A 7,882-nucleotide genomic window follows, 5' to 3' on the forward strand; every position below is an offset into this window, starting at 1 on the left:
GAACCTTCGTCTTTATCATTATAAGTATTGTGCCACTTGAAAACTGCACTCCGGGCAGGTCTTGTTCTGGTTGAATCTGACCCCTGTATCAGCGGTTCATTTGAATATTCTCTTTGGAGTGGGAGGCGGCGGGAAATTCAGTCCATGACCACTGCACCGTTCCCGGAAATCTTTGGTCCTCACATACATGTACGTACTCGTCAGTTTACGACCAGCAAGCGGCATTTAAACTTCTGCAGTGCTGGGGCTTCTCTCCCGACTTTACTTTCAGCTGTAATTAGGAGATGTAAAAATGTAATAACAATTATAAACTTGGCGAGTGAAAAAGTTAGCGCACAATTAGCGCCAGCTGTATCTTTAACTTCAACAGCCCGTCCCCCGCTGGCTATTGTTCCCGCCGCTGCTGCGAGGCGATGCTTCACTGAGCTGCTGTCGCGATTCTTGGGGAAACTATAGTGGGTTTTCCATACTACGAAAAAATCCAAACCTCATTAGGCATTTGGTTCTTGGTTCACATGTCAGCCGTTGCGCTCGTTGTTAGTGGGTTTTAAAATAGCACAGCAACCGATATAAACGAGTCGACCAAAACTTACCCGCTGTTCCGATGTGAATTACAGCAGGTGCTGATGAGTCCAGCGCTGTTTTTGTTAGCGCTAGTATTGTTGTTGTCTGGTAATAGAGGCGACATTTGATACACTTACTTTGCAGTAATCAGTGTCCCTAGCAATGAATAAAATTGAGATGAATAAAATTGCTAACTTTTCTTTTCATAGTGTTTCGAAGGTTGATAAAATAAATCATTTAAATGACCTTAATTATTGGAGCACCTAAATGATAAACAATTTTATGAAGATGAAAAAAATGAGCATCCCAATTTCTTCAACAGTTTTAGTAATTTGGTTTCTTAGTAATAAACATTGCCAGATCTTATTTTCCTGGAATGAGCAAAAACATAAACTCATTATGCGAAATTCCTCCGAGACTAATACGTGCGTACACCTTGAACTTTCCTTTTTGGTTAAACCTCTTCCCATTTTCTCTTTGCTGGATCTTTATCCCCGTTTTCTCTTTAGTATTTTGTTGTGCTGTATTGTGAATATCTATCAAGCTATCTGACTGACTTACCTAATCTACATCTGTTAATCCGCGTGTGTGTGTTAGTGTGTGTTAGTGTGTGTTAGTGTGTGTGTGTGTGTGTGTGTGTGTGTGTGTGTGTGTGTGTGTGTGTGTGTGTGTGTGTGTGTGTGTGTGTGCTTTCGTGCTTGTCTGTGCATGACTGCGTGCCCGTGTGTCCACACACACACACACACACACACACACACACACACACACACACACACACACACACACACACACACACGTGTGAAGCTCAACTACATACACATAAAAACAGCGGTAAAAAAAATATTAGGAACTCCACCCAGCCAAGCACCAGGAAGGCCTATTCCATTTCAAGGTGAGGAACTTTGACAGGCGGAAAATGAGTTTAGTCGAAGCCTAGAGGCCTTTTTGTTATGGCGCTGCTGTAGAGGGAAATGGAGGGAAAAAAAATTGAATATTGATACGATCGCCTTTGCTTCCGTTTTCTTTACTTCCAATTTGAGTTTTCTCAGGTCAGCTATTATTCACCCCTGACTCATGGAACCTAACATTTACATTGATTTTTTTTTCTCAACTGCTGTTTTGAGCGTTCACGTTCCTTTACGTTTCCATTTTCTATTAAGATATTTTTAATCTCTTCGCATCGCCTAAGAGCTTTTTTTCCTTTCTCCTTTTTTTATTTTGTTTTTATGAATTTTCTGCAAGAAACCGAGCATGGCGAGTAAGTCGAACCTTCAAAGAAATTTACAGCAAAAGTTAGATTTTCCGGGGAAATATAAGAACTTATTTTCCCCTTCTCTCATTCTCTTTTCTCGTTTTCCAACATCGCCAAGTTTCATCCAGTCCCTTAAGAGGCTGTGATATGAAATTTGATACTAAAGCTGTGAGGCCAAGACGCGCTAGGAATGTACACATTTCACGGGGAATAAAATGCTAACATAACCATACGAACCCAAGTGTAAACTACCCTAAACCAACCCAGAAATAAACTCCTTTTGAAAGCAATGCAAACTGTACAAAATGTATATAGGATGGGATACATAAATTCATTAATCTATTACTTGACCAATACTGATTTGTTTCTTAAATTTCTCATTTGTATGGTGTATCATACAGTTCAGTAAAAAAAAAAAAAAAAAAAAAAAAAAAAAAAAAATCTGCTCGGTAAACTGATTTGCTACTGCTAAATAAATTACAAATGTGGGATTCTAATCTGTCTACTTATTAAGACAGTCTATTGGAACGGTCTCATTGTATTAGATATAACAAAGAAGTTTTCCCCAATTTCACCATAATAATTTCCCCTTTTCTCACCTTAACTATTTCCCATTTCTCGTTACATTTTCTCCCTATAGTTATTTCCCCCTGATTCTCACTATATTTATTTCCCCTTTCTCACTATAACCATTTCACCTTTCTCACTGTCATTATATATTACCCATTTCTCTCTATAATCCTTTCCCCTTTCTCGCTCTAATCATTTCCCCTTTCTCAATATAACCATTTCACCCCCCTCCCCCCACTGCCATTACATATTGCCCCTTTCTCACTATAATCCTTTCCTCTTTCTCGCTATAATCATCATTTATCCCCCTCCACATATTCGTTCCTCGCACACCCCCTCACCCCCTTTACCTGCCCCAAATTCGCACCTCCGCAAATACCTTTCCTTAATCAACACAAACCCTCCGCCCACTTCCTTCTCGCCTTTCGCCCGTCTCTCTCTCTCTCTCTCCCTTCATTACATATCCTCATAATTTATCCTCGTCTCATCCTAAACCTCTCTTCAGTTTCAATTTGTCTTCGTTCCTGTCCATACTGAGCCCCATTTGCATGTAGAACCTATCAAGTTTTGTTCTTAATGAGTTCACACGGAAATCATTTCATGTATTCTGTTTAATAAAAGGGTTATGCTCGTTTGGTAGGCAGCATAAATTTGAGTGTATTTGTTTCTATTTATTTACTCACTGATTTATATGTGTGTACGTACGCACGCACGCGTACGCGCACACGCACACACACGCACACGCACACACACACGCACACGCACACACACACACACACATATATATGTAATGAAATGTGCGCGCGCGCGTTAATAAACATACTAGGTGTATGAAAAGCTCGACTTGTATTTCTATAGGCACAAAAGTCCGCCAACATACGACTACTAAAGGAACAACGCTGGAGATCAAAGCAGACGCGGGGGAGAGCAACAAGAGCCAGTGGGAGCAGGAGCGGTATCCTGTAGGTCTCAGGATGCCGAGCAGGTCTCGGGACACGAGCAAAAACTCCTGACGACACAGGATCATGTGTCCCAGGCCTTATCCCCTTCTCCCCCTCCCTCCTCCTCCTTCTCCCCTCCTTCATCTCTCCGCATGAGACTCGTAACTGTTGCTCCTTCACCCCATGTCCGTAATTATAAATTATAGTCATGTATGCTGGTTGTAGTTGCAGCAGCAGGGTCGACGCCTCGAACTTGATGTCCATTTTATTTAGTACTTTCTCACTCCTTTTTCTTTTTGTAGATGATATTACAACTCTTTACAAATACACATATTTACTGACTGCAAAGGCGCATCTAACCACTACTGCATACAACTGCACATTCATTTGTTATGAAACCGAATAGTTAAAATTTGTGTACTTGTCACCAACGATAAGAACAACAAAGATCTTTATCCCGAGTGGATGCCACGGAGTCTCGCGTGACCCTGTTTTGTCAACTACATTCGACAGCTGGCACACAAGATACATTCGTATTGTAAAAGAAAGAAAAAAAAAGCTATTTATGTTACGATGAACACACTAATGCTCTTGGTGGCATTAGAATGAATAATAAGTATTTATTTTGCCACCCCTTTGCCTGAGAAAATATGTCATTTTAACTTGATAATGTACGAGGTAATTATGTATGTGACAGTTATACATCAAGTAACAAGCCCGCAATGAAATTAGAAACCGAGAGGAGCCAGCGCTGAAAACCGATCGAAAACAACTAGGCTAAAACATTATCCGTCCCTCTTGTCGGAATTTAGGGCTAGTGGGTATGTAATTTTTATTAATGCCATCATAAAATACATTGAGTATTCACTAACTCTGACACCTGTAGAAACGATTTCTTTTCCTATTCTCTTAATACCTATATTTCTTTCTCTCTCGCTGTCTCCGATTTTTCTCTATGCTCTCTTTTCTCCTCAATTCATGCTTCTCTCCCTTCATCTATCCCTAATTTCTCTCCTTCCGCCTCCATTTCAACATTGTCACTCCTTTTCTTACCCCCCTTCCCTCTCCCTCTTCTCTCCATCCTTCATATCCCTTTCCCCTTTCCGTCTCTTTCCTGTGTATTCCTCTTCGCTTTCCTCTCTTATTCACCCCTCTCCATCCTCCCTCCTCCTTTTTCGCCTATTCCTTTGATCCCTCTCTTTGTTCTTCCTTCTTATGCTCCTCCTCTATCCTTCCCATCCCCCACTGCTATCCTTCCTCTTACTGTCCACCCCGTCCCTCTCTCTTTTCCCGGCCATCAAGGCAACCTAGCACTGGCACTGAGGCAAAGTGCCATATGGGACCACTTTAACGAGTGCCTCTTGCCGCCTAGGTCACTGACGCTAGGTTATCAAAGGGAAAATGCATCGTTATCGAGATCATAGAGGTCGTTACGGTGCAAAATGCTATTCTAATATCACCTAAACACGCTTTAGCATCATGTGCACAGCACTTCATATGGCGTAGACACAGGAGGGTGAGCAGAGAGCTAGCTTAGTGCTAATTTGCTGTAATAACACGTACGTATATTGCAATGTACAATGATAAGGATCGTGAAAATTACCATACCGCAGGGCGATTACGTGCGAGGTTTTTAAAAGGTAATGATCTTCATGTGAGAGAAAAAAAACAGGTCACACATACACACACACACACACACACACACACACACACACACACACACACACATTCACACTCACTCACTCACACACACTCACACTCACACGCACACATACATATGAAAACATACATATACACATATAATGAAATGAATGAATGAATACATATGTAAATAAACAAATAAATTCTCACACACACACACACACATATATGTACATATACATGTACATGCACACATATATACATATATATATATATATATATATATATATATATATATATATAATATAATATAATATAATATATATATATATACATAAACATAAACAGAGAGAGGAGAGAGAGAGAGAGAGAGAGAGAGAGAGAGAGAGAGAGAGAGATTGAGCTCTTTATATCCTCTATGAGACCGGAAGAAATCTGCCACAATATTTAGCCATGTCATGTTCCGATGAAAAAAAAACATATATTGGTAAGAAAAACAGAAAAAAGAAAAAAACTGAATAATAAATGGAAAACTGGTTATTGTAAAACGTGATATCCACTTATCAAATATAAGCCTACGTGAAGAATAAGGTTTAGTACATAAATCTTCGGGAAATTTACACCAAGATGGAAAAAACACGGTAAAAACATGCGAACTCATAGCACAAGCATCAACGCGAAAAAAAAAATAACAAATAATAAATTAATGATAAGAAGCATAAAGAAAACAAAGAGACGAAATTCCCTCCTTTAGAGTAAAATTCATTAAATTAATACGCGGGAGGAAATATAGCCAGGATTATAAGATAAAGGATAAGAAATACCGATCCGCGAGGAATCTCCGAGGCACTGCATATGGCCATCTCCAAAATTCCTTCTAAACCTATAGCTTTTTCCGCCGTGGAGAAATTTATCTTTTTTGGGGGGACGTGATTTAGCTATTACGGAAGGGGTACGGAGGGAGGAAGAGAAGGAGGAAGGGCGGGAGTGTAGGAAGAACGGAGAGAAACGAAGAGAGGGGATAGAGGGAGGGAGGAGGGAGGGTTGGAGTGTGAAAAGCAAGGAGGGAGAGACAGAGAGAGGGAGGAGGGAGGAGGAAGGAGGGAGGGAGTGAGGGAGGGAGGTAGGGAGAGACAAAGACAAAGAGAGAGAGAGAAGAGAGAGAGAGAGAGAGAGAGAGAGAGAGAGAGAGAGAGAGAGAGAGAGAGAGAGAGAGAGAGAGAGAGAGAGAGAGAGAGAGAGAGAGAGAGAGGAGTGAAGGATAAAAGGAAAGAGGGAAGGAGAGAGGGAGGGAAGAAAGGAGGGAGCGAAAAAGAATGAGAATGAGGCAGAGAAAGAGAGGATATAGGGAGGGAGGGAGGGAGAAAGAAAGGGAGAAGAGAAGGAGAAAGAAAAAGAAAGAGACAAAGACAAAGGGATAGAGAGAACCAGGAGACAAGAGACCGGCAACGGGAAAGAGATGAAATTGACTAGAATAAACACATCATAAAATAAATATAATGCCCTTACTCAACAGAAAGAATCCAGACATCCAAATCAAGACGTACCACAGTTTTTTTTTCTCTCATTTTTTCTTTCTTTACAGATAAAACTGTCCAGCCATGTAAAAGGTTTTGTTTAAAAATCCGATGTCCATTAGACACAACACTGCAGAACAAGATATGATGTAAAAAAAAAGTAACCTTTTGTACACTATGGAGAGAATTTTGCAAACTCTGGTAACCTTTGTACACTATGGAGAGAATTTTGCGAGCTCTGGTAACTTTGTATACTTTTTTACGACAGCTGTCATTCAGTGTTTAAGTTTTCGTAAATGAAGCTCACAGGGGTGGAATTCGTGCACGAGAGCTGATGAATCGTATCATGATCTGGCTTCCGACGGCAACGCTCATCCAAACAGGGCTGAGTAAATACTCGTTAATGACGTCATTGCAATGTCCTGATTATCTCGTGTCTGTAAACATAAGCCAGTACAGAGTGTCCATGTCCATTGAAATATGGGTAAATACAATCCAAAGATAGACCGGAGAATACTTGTTCTGAATAGCGAAAACATAAAGACCCTTATAAAAGATATTCACAACAAATAGCAGTAACAATTTAGAGAAATCACTAGTAATGTTAACGATAATGGTAATAATAATGGTGATGATAATGAAAATAATAATAATAATAATAATAATAATAATAATAATAATAACAATAACGATGATGATGATGATGATGATGATGATGATGATGATGATGATGATGATGATGATGATGATGATGATGATGATAATAATATTAATATTATTATTATTAACAACAATAATAACAACAACAATAATAATAAAAAACGATAATAAAGTAACTAAACAAATCGCCATACATACAACTAACTAAAATAAAAGTGTGAAAACCTTACACAGCAACAAAGTACGAAACGGGAGTTGACCCATACCAAACGCTCAACAGAAAGCGGAAACAGAACATCGAATATAAGAGAGAGCGAGGAAAAGAAGTGGCAAAGACGTGATAATGGCGGCAGTTTTAAAGCGGCCAGCACACACGCAGCCTCCCTTCCTTCGATTCAAATTAAGAGGATCAGCCGCCATCCTCCAGGCATAAAGAGGGCGCTCTCTGCCTGTCTCCTCCCACGCTGGCCGCAGGGTTACCTCACAGCGGGGGAAAAAAAGCAGCCTAAAATGAGGCTGTTAATTACATATAATGGTACGGTTCACTGTTGCTCTCAGGCTGACATACTTCCTGCACTGTACCCGGCGCAGGGAGCAGCCTGGGGCGCGGACGATGACGGAGGCGGCGACGGCTGGAGAGCAGTAATGGCCCGGCGAGAGGGAACGGGAAGGAACGGGAACGGGAATCCACGTTTTTTTTAGCCCTGTCATTAATCATCTTGGAGTTGGAATTATGA

Source organism: Penaeus monodon, chromosome 1 (genome assembly GCF_015228065.2).
Source record: "Penaeus monodon isolate SGIC_2016 chromosome 1, NSTDA_Pmon_1, whole genome shotgun sequence".
Taxonomy (NCBI): domain Eukaryota; kingdom Metazoa; phylum Arthropoda; class Malacostraca; order Decapoda; family Penaeidae; genus Penaeus; species Penaeus monodon.